We start from the raw sequence: 15696 nt of genomic DNA, 5'->3' as shown, positions 1-15696 counted from the left end.
ACTCAGGAGGCAGAGGCAGGTGAATCGTTGTGAGTTTGAGGCCAGCTTGGTCTACAAAGCGAGTTCCAGGACAGCCAAGGCTACACAGAGAAACCCTGTCTTGAAAAAAATAAAAAATAAAAAATAAAAAGTTTTCTGCTTTCTGTTTTAATTGGTAGGGTCAAAATGCAAGGAGTAATAAGAAAGATAAATATATCTTCCCATATATTTAATAGTTTAATATAAATGGTCAGATGTAAATGTGTCTAGAGTTCAGGTCACATGTACACATATTTTAATAGGAAGGTAGAACAGAAGAGAACACGCTTACTTCCCACTCACACCGTTGTCTAGAAGTTGAAGTGTCTGGAGACTTCTACACACATGCATAAATCACCTCTAGATTATAATCAAACTAACCTGTTGCTGTATGACAGTTTAAAAACCAATTGGAATTTCTTGAGACTATTTTTGTCTCTACCTATATAGTAGATTTACACTTGAGCATTTTCCTAGCATTATACATTTTGCAAAAAGTACATGAAAATTTCAATTTAACTTGGAGTTATAGGTTCTATAATAGGGGTTTGTTTTATTTCCTTGAAATAAGCACTTAATCTGTATTTTTAAATTATTTATTTTGGCATACTAATAAAATTACATTTTTAAATAATGTTTGAGACAACAATATTGCCAAATATATTAAGTATTAATTTTGGCCAATGATTTAATAACAGTAACAATTTTTATCTTCTACTTAAGCAAAATTTAAACATCTGAGGTAATTTCAAATTGTGAATTAATAATACCCTTAGCTAAAAATATTTTAGCTGTCTGATGAATTTGAGTCCAATAGAATAACAAAATAGTACTAAGTGTATTAAATTTTTTCTTCTTTCAGTTCTCACTTTAATGGATTTACACTAATGGATACTTTCTTTTTCTTTTTCTTACTTTAAGAAAGCTTAAGCCAGGCAGAGTAGCACACTTTGCAACCTCAGCTACAGACAATGAGTTGGAGGTGGGGCCAGACACGTGAGACCCTATCTCAAAGAACCAGGATGGACAATTAATGTGTAAAAAGAATGTATGTGGCTTTAGGGAAATGAACTTGTACTGTGCCTGGGAGTTTTAGCAGCTTTTTAAACATGTTGTACATGACAGACAGTTCCCAGTTATCTCTCACTCAGCTATCTCTATCGAATAGATGCTATTGTGTTTGCTAAAAGTTATGACTTATCTATCACTAGGAACAGTAGCCGGAGGGAAACACAACTTTTAAAATGCTTCTGCTCAAAACAAAAGTGAAAGATGCTGAATTTGTCCTAACATGTTAGTTTGCTTCAATAAATGACGAGATCAGTAGACGATGATGTGGATGGTGCGTTGCGGAGCACCCAAGGGAAGCAGTGTTATTTGCCTTGTTTTAAATATCTAAGTCTCAAAAAGGAATAATAAAATGTGTTAAATTTTTCTAACATTTGCTCAATGTGGATAGGGTTATTCACAAGACAAGTAAATATAAGGAGCTTGTGAAAATGTGCTAGCCAAATGTTACAGTAACCCAGACCTGGAAAGGACTTCTCTTCAAATGACAAACAGTAAATAAAGAAGGACACACACAGATGCTGAGTACTCTGCCCAAATAGCATGGAGTCTGCATCAAATAGCTTGTATTGACCTCATCCCTTCTTTGATTATTTACAAAAGCAAAGTGAAAAACCAAGTGCACCTAAGGCAGGGAACTGAATGGTCTCACTCCCGAGCGAGCACAGGCTTCCCTGGGGCCACCTCTCCCGCACAGCCCCTGCTACTACCTGCCTTCTGCTCTTCACTTGGGTGTGGCAGGCAGCCAAGTATTCTTCCATTATCTCATCTTGAGTAAATGAGCAACTGTTCAATCATAGTTCTTGATTTTGTGCTTCTAGATGTGGTCCTAAATTGAGGGAAAAAACTCTTTTTAAAATAAATCTTTACATAATACTATCTTTATTCCCCTGATAATATCTTGAAAATCACAGTTTTTTTTTTTTTAAATAGCCTTAGTTAACCTGGGGCAGGGCAGATATTAAACCCCTAATCTACCTCCCATATTGGGGCAGGTATCCCATACCCTGCCCCAATCCAATGCCATCTGGTTTTAATTTCTATCAAGCTCCCTCCTATCCATAATCCCAAATGCTTGCTAATTATCATCATCTGGGCCAAATCTCCATTCCATGCCGGCCATGTGCTTCTCCACCTAACCCATGGCAGCCTTCCTCCTCCTCCTCTTCCTCCGGTCTCTACTCCTTCCCAAGATTCTGTCCCCGCCAAGCCCAGGAACCTTAGCCACTCCTATCCTATTTGCCCTGCCCAGGTGTGATGACTCTTTATTGGTCAAACAGGAAGTTCCTTAAGCAAGGTTATGTAGCAGCCTTGGGGCACAGAGACAACAAGCAGTAATTAGCATCAAAATACATCAGACCAACCTCCAACAATTTCTAATAAATATCCTTATTTACCGTGTTTGCTGTATCTTAAAGTTTTCATTAAGATGCTCCTCCCCTTTAATTCGTTTGTATTCGGTGTTACTAGGGAAAAGGAGAGTATTTATGTTTCAGGCCAGCGTTAGCAAGTCTATTCTAAGTAGATGAAATGAGTGTCAGTGGACCTGAAGGTCAGCCCTATGCCCTGGTCCGAGTCCAGCTAAAGCCTGTGTGTTTAGCTTTCTCTCCTGTCAGCTGCATGCAAGGACTATTGCCTCTTCCTGCTGTTTTGAATTTTAGAACTATAAGGAATGTTTTGCTGATTCTTGCTGGCAAGGCTGGTTCCATAACAGAGGTAGTAAAGATAATAGGTTCTCTGTGATTGTTAACAGTTACAATTTCATTTTGGCATTAAATTTATAGACTGACCTACAGCTTTATATGGACTATAATGAGACAGTCCCTCTCAGGTGGCCTGACATATAACCGAACCCTCTCCTGATGACTTGATAATAAGGTTTTCCTTTGCTCTGGAAACACTGTACAGAGCACAGCACTGGCTTTTCAGATACATAGGTTCATTGATATTATGGGGTCTGCTGCATTTGAACAGAGTGGTGGAAAAGCAAGAATTCTACCAGAAGATCGCAAGGGCAGGTAACTATAATTCCCTGAGTTATACAAGTCAATTTGACCAAATTCCCTTCAAGTTAGAGACATGATTTTATAAAGCTCTTTTTCAGATTAAATTTTATTCCTATTTACCATTAAGTTTGTTAATTACCTTACAACCTAGCAACTCTGGTGGGAAAGTGTTTTATTCTTGACTCAAATAATAATTTTGGGATCCTGATCTAAAATGTACAATTGTTAAGACTATCAGAAAAGAGTTTGTTGATATTACTAAATTATGGTAAAAATCAAGCTACTTTACTATAGAAGAGACAGTATTGTAAGTTGATGTATTTGCCTGTGAATGTCAATGCTACATACCAGAGCAACAGTGACATCTCTACACCACACAGAAATATCTACACCTCTGTAGCCTGCCTTTCCCTAGACAGAAGTAAAAGTATAGGAACAGTTCACAAGTGATCACTTCTGCCACATCCAGTATGCTTTGTAGGCTCAGTCACAGAGACTGAAGTTGGAGAGATGCTCAGATTTGTTTGTTGTAAGACCATTTTAATTACTGAGATCCATTAACAGTTTTGGCAGCCTGGGAAATCAAAGGAATTGATATTAATTTTGCTGAAGTATTTGTAGGAAGAAAACATGCTACCTTTGAAGGACAGTAAAAAAAAGGAAGGAATAGTTTACAGCCAGTTGTTAATAGGGTCTTTTACAGTCTGGTCTACAAAGTGAGTTCAGGAAAGCCAAGGCTACACAGAGAAACCCTGTCTTGAAAGCAAAAAACAAAACCCCAAGGACACAAAATATGGGAGGGGGCTTTTACATGCCAATTAATTTTCTATGATCAGTCATTTTGGCTTTTTATCTAGTATTGCTGAGTGACTGAGGTGACAACTGATGTCTGCAGCAGAGTGTGGCGCTTACCTGGCTGATTTGTGTGCATCTTGAATCCCAGCAAACATTCTCTGCACCCGGATGGCAGAGCATGGCATGGCTGATGCATGTGGTTGGGGTTGTAGTCCTGGCGTGGTGGGGCTTTCCACGGGGCTGAGTGAGTCTCCTGGTGGGACAGTGACTAGAGGTCAGCATCTTATCGGATTTATGTACTTCAGTTTCAGTTTTATATAATTTAAAACATCTAATTGCTTGTACTTGAAAACTATAATAATTTTTATATATTTGTGTGTATATATGGATGCACATATGGTGCATATGTATGGGAAAAAAGGACAATCTTGGGTGTTCCTTAGACACCACTCAGTTTTCTTCACCTCCCTCCCTACGCCTGCCCCTCCCCGTCCCCCGGGAACATACCAGGAAGGCCAGGGATCCATCTGCTCCTGCCTCCCCAGTACTGTAGTTTTTTATATGTGTTCTGTTACCAAACTTGGGCTGTTCTGCTTATAAAGCAAGGACTTTGCCGATTGAATCCCTTTCTCTAGTTTTACATGGCAAAACTAATAACAGATTCTAAGACTGTTTAAAGCATATGAGCTACTTTAGATGTGGCTTGTATGAAATAGAATTTTAAAAAAGAGCTAATTGTTTTCTGTATCAGAAACTGTTATGATGCTTAAAGACTGTCTGCTGTGTTTCATGCCTCAGACTGATGGACTCCAATGGGAACTTTTAAAATACTAAAATAAAAATTGTAGTATTGGAGTCCAATTAAAATGTTATCAGGCAGTTAAAAGTAATGTAAATGTAAGGCATTATTCTTTTAAGAATGTGTGCTAAGGACCCAAACTTTTAAAATAGATTATATTAAAATCTGAATATGCTTTGTTAAACAAAATGCATGAAAAGAGGAACAACATGTTAGGCCTTTCCTCACTTTACTTGGTGCTCAAATGACTTCATGTGTTCTGAACTCAGCTAACATGTCATTTTTTTAATATATGTATACTTGGGATTATTTAGATTTTTATAATCTACAGGTGAAAGACAATAGCCAACCATTTTACTGACTCACTCTTGGAGCAGTACACAGTGCTGAAATGAAATGCCAACCCATCTCCCGCCTCATTAGGGAATCATTATCTAGATTGGTCTTGCAATAATAGAAGATCCACTTTGATCATTTCTTTTTCTTTCTTTCTTTCTTTCGTTTGGTTTGGTTTGGTTTGTGTTGGTTTGGTTTGGTTTTTCAAAACAGGGTTTCTCTGTGTAGCCCTGGCTGTCCTGGACTCACTTGTAGACCAGGCTGGCCTTGAACTCACAGTAATATACCTGCCTCTGCCTCCCGAGTGCTGGGATTAAAGGCGTGCGCCACCGCGCCCAGCGTCTGTCTTAAGTTTTCATTCCTTCTGGTCTATAATAGATTGTCATTACTTCTTTTATGCCCCCAAATCAGATCTTTCAGAAAAAGACACCCAAAATCATATGTGTGCATATGACATGAAAACAAAACCAAAGGTTCTGTTGCAACAAAGTCGGGTGGTGTTAGGAGTTTGTGTAAAGAGGGAAGTTGTAGGCTATGTATAGTAACAATAACAAAATGAACAAGAACGAGTGACTTTCCCTCTCTGCCTTAACTGCCGTCTGTTCTTGTTTTCGAATACCCCCAACCCCTGGCATTCGCCAGTGCCCTGCTTGTTGCTGCATCTCAGGTCTCTCACAGTCTCGTGTGTTTGTTCTTGGCCGTTATCCCGACTTCCTTAAGCTTATACTTATATACGTGTGTCTTCTGTTTAGAATTTCACTCTCTTCTGAGTGGACTTGCTTTTCAACTTTTGTCTTCTAAGACCCCGGTTTTCTCTGAGTTTGTTTTAAATCATTCCTCTGAAAGCATTCTAAGTTGGAATACCCCATGAGCCAGCATCTTAGATCTGCTCCCCACCTTTTACCTCCCCAGAACTCCCCAATTTTGTGCCCACCCCTGCTTCTTTTAATGAAGCACCCAGTCCTATCCGTGCTGCCATTTGAGCCACACAGGCAGAGCCATCTACTGGATCACGGTTGCTCTTCCTGGGGCTGCACCCTTAAAGAAAACTGAATCTCTCTGCCTCAGAATCTACACCTGTCAAAGCTCCTTTGGTGGGAGTGGGGGTTTGTGAGGTTCTCCCCTCTGTGGCTGATGTAACTGGCTAGATCTTGTGCAGGCAACCACAGATGTTGTGAGTTACCGTGTGCAATGGGTGGAAATCTTTTCAGTATCATATTGCTGAGTGTAAATGTATGAAGTAACTGTTAATTGTCATCCTTTTGTTCACTTAAAGGGTGCATAGGACTGTGAGATTCAAGAATTGCTTAAAGTCTCATGGAAAACTATGCATAGATGTAAAAAAGGGTAACTGAAAGATAACGATTTAAATATGATTGATGGAACAGTACAGAACTTAAAAGATGGCTAATTGGTACCCTTGGCAGAATGTGAAAGAATATAATAGCTACAGAAAACTATCATGAAAAGAAGCAATCAGAAGAAGAAAATTTTAGCAAATTAAAAGTATAATTACTAAAGTAGAAATTCCTGACACCAACTGATACACAGAAGGGACAGAATTTTAGTCTAAGTTGATTTTTAACTTCACATTATTTGAAGACTATCTCCCAATACTCAAAGGAGAAAAACAAAAATTCTGGAAAATAAAACAGTTAAAGCGCAATTATAAATACAGTTAGTGGATTCAACATCTGATTAGCACACAAAATAAGAGAATAAAATGGGGGCTGGAGAGATGGCTCAGAGGTTAAGAGCACTGGTTGCTTGTCCAGAGGTCCTGTGTTCAATTCCCAGTAACCACATGGTGGCTCACAACCATCTATAATGGAATCTAAATCCCTCTTCTGGTGTGCATGAAGACAGAGTATTCATACTCATAAAATAAATAAATCTTTTAAAAAAGAGAGAAAGAATAAGATGGAGAAAATACAGTGTAGTGACAGGAAGCCTGTGTAAGCTAGACAGCTCTTCTAGAGTGAAGGGGATAGCACAGTCCTTAAAGCGCTTGTGTGTCAGCATGGCAACTCAGGTGTGACTCCCCAGAACTCACAGTGGCAGTAGGAAACTAGAGACTGCTGGGGCCCTCGGCGTTGCTGGCCAGCTAGCCTAGCCAGCGAGAAACCTCGTGTTAATGATGTAAGTCGATAGTACCCGAAGAGGAATGACACCATAGGTTGATCTCTGGTACTCATATGAACTCACAAGTACATGTACACACACACACACACACACACACACACACACACACACACAGAGAGAGAGAGAGAGAGAGAGAGCTTCCCTCTCTCAGTTAATCTTAGTTAACCGTCATTAACACATAACTTTAAACCTTGATGTCTTTAACAACACCATTTCCTTAGATCACGTGGCTGTGCTGTGGCTGGTTGGATCCTCTCACTCCTCTCATCTGAATGGCTGGACATTAGTGATGCAAAGTGGACTCTCATAGAGCTCTGGCTGCACTGGTGGCCGATTTGACAAGTGAACTGAGCTATGAGCTTCTCTGTCCTGATACTGTCAACTGGTTCTCTTGGGAGCAGGTCCACAGAGCAGCAAAAACAAGGCTTTTAGTTTGAGGATTTTTTCCCTTGATTTTGTTATTCTTTGCTTAAAGGACACCTAAGTGCAAAAACTGAGTTGCATGATTGCTTTCAAATCACCACCTTCCTTGGCTATCAAACTTTGGCAAGTAGGTTGAGTAAACCCAAAGGCTGGATAGACATTTGTTGGCAAAATTTCAAAGTTTTTAAGACAAGTTGCTAAAAGCTTCCAAGGAACATAAAATATGTGAAGTAATGAAAATCAGAAAACTTCAACTTTCTCAGCAACAACACTTGAAACAATGTCTTCACAGGCTTGTGGGAAAATAAATTTAAACCTAAAATTCTGTATTCTGCCTTTAATCACTCTCAAGGGAAACATAGATTGACAAAGAATGTCTATATGAACATATACAGATTTTGACAATTTAAAAAACATTTTGAATGAAAGAATATTGTTGAGAAAACCAGTAAAGTAGTAGCATAGTAAGTATAATCTAGAAGAAATCTATGGAATGAAAAGGGTATTAACTGATAGTGCACTAAAGCCTAAACTTTTGAAAATTCTCTAGCATGCAGCACATTGTAGTTTTGAATAAAATTTCCTTCCCAAAGGGGTTAATTATGCTTTGCTTCTGCAGCAAATACTGCTCAGTAGTCATGTACTAGAAATGTTGCTTTCATGAATTCTAGTTTTAAAATCGAACTGTACAAAAGACTAAGTCATTATGCTGATGTGAGGGGAAAATTAACAATCTCAGGAGAAGGTGGCACCTATGCACAGCTCATTTGCATTGCAGTGGGGTTTGTTGGAAGGGTTACCGTGTACAAAGAGCATAGGTACTTTGAGTTATAAACAGTAGCCAGGAGAAGAACTAAAATAGATTTTAAATGACAAAAATCAGGAGGCTGGGTAGGGAAAAATTAGGGAGTGGGTATAAATACCCACAATTACTTATTTTCCATAGGAGACAAGCCAATTACAATATGGAACTAACATATTGAGTCAAGGTTCAGGGAATTAATTAATTAATTAATTTTGTATATAGTGTTCTGCCTGTATGTATGCCTGCACACCAGAAGAGGGCATCAGATCACATTATAGATGGTTGTGAGCCACCATGTGGTTGCTGGGAATTGAACACAGGACCTCTGAAAGAGCAGTCAGTGGTCTTAACCTCTGAGCCATCTCTCCAGCCCCAAATTTAAGTCCTTAAAAGAGTTCAAAGACCATGGGCTCAGGGATAGCTCAGTTGGTAAAGTGCTTGCTTTGCAAACCCGAGGACCTAAATTCAATCCCCAGGACACACATAGGAAAGCCAGGTCTGGTGGCACGCCCTTGTGATCCCAGCCCTGGGAAGGCAGAGAGGCAGAAGGCAGCCTTGGCCTTGCTGGCCAGCCAGTCTAGCAGGGCCTGTCATTCCGAGGTCAGAGAACAACCGTGTCTCAAAACGAGAGGCGGCGAGCAGTTGAGAGAGCCATATGATACTCACCTCCTGCCTTCATATTTATGTGTACAAATGTGCAAATGGATGTGTATACAAATGGACACATATAAACATGGGCAGGAGGTTGATAAATAGATTCTCTTTAGACAGTTCTTGACCTATCCATTGAATGCGCCTGCTGGTCTTTATAGTGAGAAGAGGACTTGCCTAGGATCAATGTTTTCAAGAATTTTACAGTAAGAATTTCCCTTCTCAATATAATCCAATGTGCCAGTGTCTGGATGTTTACACAGCAGAAAAGCCCCTGAAATGATACTTATTCTTTTTTTGTTTTTTTAAGATTTATTATGGATACAATGCTCTGCCTTTATGTACACCCGCATGCCAGAAGAGGGCACCAGATCTCGTTATAGATGGTTGTGAGCCACCATGTGGTTGCTGGGAATTGAACTCAGGACCTCTGGAAGAGCAGTCAGTGCTCTTAACCTCTGTGCCATCTCTCCAGGCCCAGATACTTATTCTTATTACATGGTAATGGAGGTCTCTAACAGCAAAGGGACCTTTATTAGGCCAGATCGTTATAATCTGTGTGCTGCACACTCAAGGCTCACCAAAAGTCAACCTGAGACAGAAGTGAAAGCAGTCCCATGAAAAAAAATTAAAGTGACATTAAATACTCAGAGTGGGGGATATCGCTAGGAGAAGGAAAACCAACTGAGCTGTTTGTGTAGAGGCTTCTCATGAGGCTTCTGGCCAAAGCCAAACAAGGCTGAGATAGTTTCTATGAACATTGATTAATTTCTCAGAGTTTGTATGGCGCAAGTCAGCTAGGGGTTCTGCACTCTGTACACACTCTTCTGACTCGACCTGGGAAGTGATCCTGTGCTGTTCACATGGTGCTTACCTAGTTGGGGAGGAAGAAACCGCCTCTGTCTATCCTTGCCTTGCACTGTTTGCTGTTGAGCACGCTGCTGAGTGTCTGTTGGTCCTGCCTGGTGTTGCTTCTGTCCACCTTGCCACTATCAATGAAACTGCTTTCTTCTCACAAATGTGTAGCCAGCTTATAGGTTCCATTACCACCAATGGAAAGCTAGCTCTTTCTTCAATTAATATATTATGGTATGTTTCAATTTGATTTTAGTCTATTTCATTTTTACAAATCAATAGCTGTAACCTAGAGATGAATAGGAATTTATAATTTGGAAACACCGTACTACATATATTAAAGGTGCACATTTTGCTTAAAACCTTATTCTAAGAATGTAAGAATATTTGTATTCGGCCAGATGAGTGTGAACCTTGTGCTGAACACTCAGTGGTCACATAAAGTCAGCCCGAGACAGTGGGTCTCACGCCCCTTGTCCTGTGCTGATGACGATTAACGATGTGGGCACACACAGGAATGTGTGGAGTGAAGGCAGAGCGTATTAAGGAAAAGGAAAGGAAAATGAGAAAGACAACCCCGTGTGGGATGGATTGATAGGAAGGGATGGAAGAGTATTCTTGAAATCAGAATGTCACCTTCATTTTAAAGCTATTATAGCAGTAGTGCAGGCCTTGTTGGTGTGCTGTGATCTAAATGCATGCGAGTGTCTGGATCTCGAGTTCTGTGCACTGTAAGACCCTGTGGGTGCCTGGCTGTTTTCATCTGGTGGATTTCTCATGCCCTGACAAAGTAAGGCTTTCATACCTCAAATGAGTTTTGGACACGATGTGTTGCTAGAGTACTGGTTTTCTTGCCACTTGTAAAATCCCCACAGCCTAAAACAAGATATTTATCTTTTTGATAGACAAGCAATTAACTTTTGGGGGAGAATTTAAAGGCAGCAAAGCACATGTTAGGACTCTGGAAATAAATATGAATTTCTGACAGGCAAACATTATAACTTACATTTGTTATGTAGAAGCTAAAGCTATGTCAGCATTTCTATTATAAACCTAGGAGATTATCAGTCTGCAATGAAACTCCTTTTGGAGCGAGGCTTATTTCTATTCAGAGCTTCTCAGAAAGAGCCTTTGATTTCCCAAGCGTGGGAGAGTAGCTTTGCTTCTGCTGGCCACCTTAAGGAGGACATGTGCCTGGGCTTCCCGATGACACAAACATGTTATCACAGCCAAAGTGCAGTATCCTTAGTAAAATCCATGTAGGAGGCACTTGGCAGCATCATCACTAACTATGCGGAAATCAGCCCATATAGGACGGTGGACTTTCCCATTGTGACCAGATTACTCCCCACTGCCCCGCGTGGGCGAGGCTGGGCACGCATTTCCTAACACACTCTGCGGGCAGTGAGACTTCAGTGGTTGGTGATTTTCTATCATTTACATCCACAACTGTTTTCCCAAGACTTTTAGAGATGATTTCTGGTTTTGAGAACAGTATCTTCTCTTTGTGCACATCAACACAGTAGACACTGAAAAGCAGTGCACAGCAGAGCGATCGCAGCCCTAGCATGCCGGGAGGATGTGTGCCGACCTCTGCACCCTGCATCCTGTTGCATCACAGGCGGACGGTGAGCTCAGGGAGCTGCGGGTGCTGTGACGCTTCTTTGTTCTTTCTGCCTTATATTTTGTCATAGTGCCACAAGAAAAAAGACACGTTCAGTTTGGGCAAAGACAAGCAGAATGTAAGTGGAGCCTAAAAAGGTCTACCTCGCTAAAGCAGAGAGAGCACAAGGGCAGGTGGATGTCAAAAGGCACTTACTTCCAACTGGAAGAGGAATTTTTGAAAAATTGTTTTTGAACCCTGTTGATAATTATTACTAATAAGGTGTATTTCAATTTTGCTGAAAAAGTTTTAAGCAATTCCATCATAAAAGCATAAAAAGGTGAGATATGTTAATTGTCTTTATTTAATCTGTCTACAGCATATATATACACACATATATACACATATACGTATATATATCAAAACACCACAGTTATCCATAATTACATTCAATTATTATTAGAAAAAAATTTAAATTTTAGTATAATTGTACTGTATTTTTAAAAACTAAATTTTTTAAACTAAAAGGTTATAGGTTGCTCAGTTTTTACTGTTTAGTAATTGTATTTTGGTGAACACAATTTCATAATTTCAAAAGCAATTGCAACTCTTATGTAATAAACTCCCTGTTTTTAAGAGAGAGAATTCTGTTTTCCTAGGAGACTCATTTGAAAGTCTTATCCCTGCTGATGTTGCTAACTCTAAGAAAGCATTCCTTTATTATACTGTAAAGTACAGCAAAGGAACATGCTGGAACACAATGTGTATGCCGAGGTGTGTCAAAACCGTGAATGTTGTGTAAGGCTTTCTCCTGCTTCAGTTCAGAGGCATAGTGGCTTTGTCCTATACAGATAAATTGATTGATAGAAAATAGCGAGAAAAAGCCCCACAATTGCTCAGATACTGTTGGCTTCGCTCTTCATCAATCTGTGACACAAGAAGGGCTTGGTGACGGTCTGGAAACAGCAGTGCGTACATTGATGCCCACCGTGATGGGACTTTCTGAAGTACGCCCACTGCCTGTGAGGCTCTTTATATCAATCTCAGTTGACAAATCTGAGAGAAATTGTGTTCTGAATTCAAATTTTGATAATCTAAGGTCACAAGTGTTATAAGGCTGGTGTTTAATGTTCCTTTCATAAGCTTTGGTTTGATTGACATGAACTCCCCTTTGTTACCAAAAATATCTTTTTGCTATTAAGACTTATATGCATAGTAACATTTATGTATTTTAGATATAATACACATTTAAAGGTGTAGGTTAACTGTATTTGGGTTCTAGAGATTTGTGAATTTCATGTGTGTGTGTGTGTGTGTGTGTGTGTGTGTGTGTGTGTGTGTTTTCAACATATATTTAAAGGTCATTAAGAATTCTTTATGGACCCTGAAGTTGAATTTAAAAGGAGAAAATGTGGCTGGTTTTACCTGTGTCAGGAGAACAGTCATTCCATTTTCCTTACCACTGTCACACATGGGCTTAGGGTTTCTTTCAAGATTGAGAATTTGTGCGTAAACACTTCAACACCAATCCTGGACAGACATGTTTTCTGGTGTGATCACCAACATCTCATTGTCTCCATTAGATAAAAGGAATTCAGGCCGCTACCATGAAGTAGTACCCTACCATGAAATAATCTTGCTGTATGGATAATTACCACACAGAATGAATATAACATTCTATTAATTTATGATTAAAATATTACAGAAGATAAGAAATAGTTTCAGATTCTTCTGACTCTCACAAGTATAACAAGTGAGTGTGGAAATGTAAAATATATTTTTTGGAATGAAAAATCAGAATTTTTCATTTTTTAATTTATTCTACTAGTTCCTTAAACTTCAGACTAGAAGCCAAGTGTGGTGGAGCATGCCTTTCATCCCAGCACTCAGGGAGGCAGAGGCACGCAGATCGCTGTGAGTTCGAGGCCAGCCTGGTCTACAAAAGTGAGTCTAGGACAGCCAAGGCTACAGAGAGAAACCCTATCTCAAAAAACCAAAAACAAACAAAACCAAAAAACAAAACAAAACAAAACAAAACAAACAAACAAAAAACAACAAAACAACAAAACAAAAAAACCACTTCATACTGGAATCTTGAAATCCTTCTTTCTTTACATTACCTTTTGGATTCCCAGAGTCTCCCCAACAGTTACTGTCTGTTCTGAGACATTGACCTTGTAATTGTGCCCCCCTTTTAGCAAGACAGGCTAGCTAAGGCAATAAAATGCATTCATACACATTATTTATTTCTGAGATACAGACTATAATATCTACAGTTTGTTTCTAGTAACAGCATATCTATAAACAAACACCCTTGGTCATCTCACCTTATGATCTGCAAAGAATGACCTCCTCTCAGGAAGGCAGAAAGCGAGCTTACACTTTAGTGACTTCTTAGAGGATTTCTCCGTGTAAATGTGAAACCCGAGACTTGTCGTTGTTGGTAAAGGCACAGAAGCATGTGTTGCCAAATGAATCCTTATGGGTTAGGGTGAGCTGCAGGCTGACAGCTTGTGCATACCTGCTGCAGCACCTGTGCCCCTTCCTCCCTCTCCTCCCCTCCTCCCTCTCTCTGCCTTCCTTTCTCTCCCTCTTTCTATCCTCCTCCCATTTCACTGTTGGGAACAGATCTGATCACCGTGCTTGACCAGGTTCAGATTTTCTGCTTTAGTCTGAAGTCCACAGGCTTTGAGAAAGCTTTTTCTTCCCACTTCTCACTCATTTTAAATCAGGACTGTATGGTAGATGACTTAGTGTGTGTTTCACCTTTCAGCCTGTCTTTTTCAGCATTTTACCTACAGGAGGATATGGAAATTGGTAGGAAAAGACTAGAGGTAAAAACCTGACATTTGATGACAGTAAGTCATTCTAGGATGCTTTTAAAAAAACTATTGGGATAACACAATAAGAACATGGGGTTCAGATGGCTCATGATAATATGCTGATCTGACCAAACTCCAGTGCTCTGTAGAGGGCTTTGTAAATGAGTTGAAATTGGTTTTTCTAGGGCTTCCATAGGTGTCTCCTGTGTTTTTGTGGGAAAACTCAACAGTTTATATCTTTTCTCAATATACTGTTATTTCATTATTTAAAATTTTGTTTTTGTTTCTTGTTTGTTTGTTCTTCATTTGGTTTTGTTTTTTTACAGCTTTGTCATACCAGAGAATGCTTTTCTGTGCATTTCAATACATTTGTCTACTCATTTATATTACAAAGTTTTATTCTGTACTCTGTGTGTGTGTGTGTGTGTGCGCGCGCGTGCACACGCACGCACATGCATGCACGCATGCATGCACTCAGTGTTGGCAACAAAAATAAAACATGGTCAGTCTTTGACCTTGGTGAACTTTGCCTCAAGCAGAGCCATCCCTTGCTTCTTGTAAGATGACTTAAGACCGTGTCTTCATTCCTACAGTTGTTGTCTGAGTGGCCTTCAAGTCCACATGTCCCTGAAACAGTGTCATGGTGTGATGTGGTAGCACAGCAAGCTACCAGCCTAGGGATGCAGGTGTTCAGCAGCCACTGTACACCTTGGCTAATATTTATTCTTCAAATGCGTATACACTTCTGGCCGTCTGAGTTCTCCTAACCCACTTGAAAAGTTTTTGGATTTTTTGATACTCTATCTCAGTTAGTCCTATAACACTCGAGTTTGGTCAGATCAGCATATTATCATGAACCATCTGAATTCCATGTTCTTATTGTGTTATCCCAATATTAAAAAAGCAATAAGCTTTTTGCTATATCTACATCATTGCTGTGCATAGAGGAGAAGAGGCCAGACAACCCTGGAAAAGAGTGGATCTGTTGCTTAGCTTTGCCTAACTAACTAATTAATTAATTGTTTGCTAACTTAATTTTTTATTTTTATTTTTTAATGTTTTTTTTTTCAATTTTTTTTTATTAATTTATTCTTGTTACATCTTTGCTTTCACATATGCCTGCACACCAGAAGAGGGCACCAAATCTCATTATAGATGGTTGTGAGCAACCATGTGGTTGCTTGGAATTGAACTCAGGACCTTCAGAAGAGCAGCCAGTGCTCTTAACCTCTGAGCCACCTCTCCAGCCCATACTGGCCATCTTTAAATATATTTACTTAAGCATTTTTATAGTTCCATTGCCAATAGATGTAAAAGGATTTACCATATTGTTTCTCCAGTGAGATCTACTGTTTCAAATAAAGTTTTATTAA

At 39.5% G+C, this 15696-nt stretch overlaps 1 protein-coding gene across 3 annotated transcripts in view; it reads left to right on the top strand.

Moving 5' to 3' along the window:
• The window catches only part of Prkn (parkin RBR E3 ubiquitin protein ligase), a 1140959-nt gene that overhangs the window by 64438 nt on the left and 1060825 nt on the right, over positions 1–15696 (top strand). The gene's annotated exons all lie outside the window — the stretch shown is intronic.

The sequence above is a fragment of the Acomys russatus genome, chromosome 21, assembly GCF_903995435.1.
Source record: "Acomys russatus chromosome 21, mAcoRus1.1, whole genome shotgun sequence".
NCBI classification, from domain to species: domain Eukaryota; kingdom Metazoa; phylum Chordata; class Mammalia; order Rodentia; family Muridae; genus Acomys; species Acomys russatus.
This window is presented reverse-complemented; position numbering and strand designations above follow the sequence as displayed.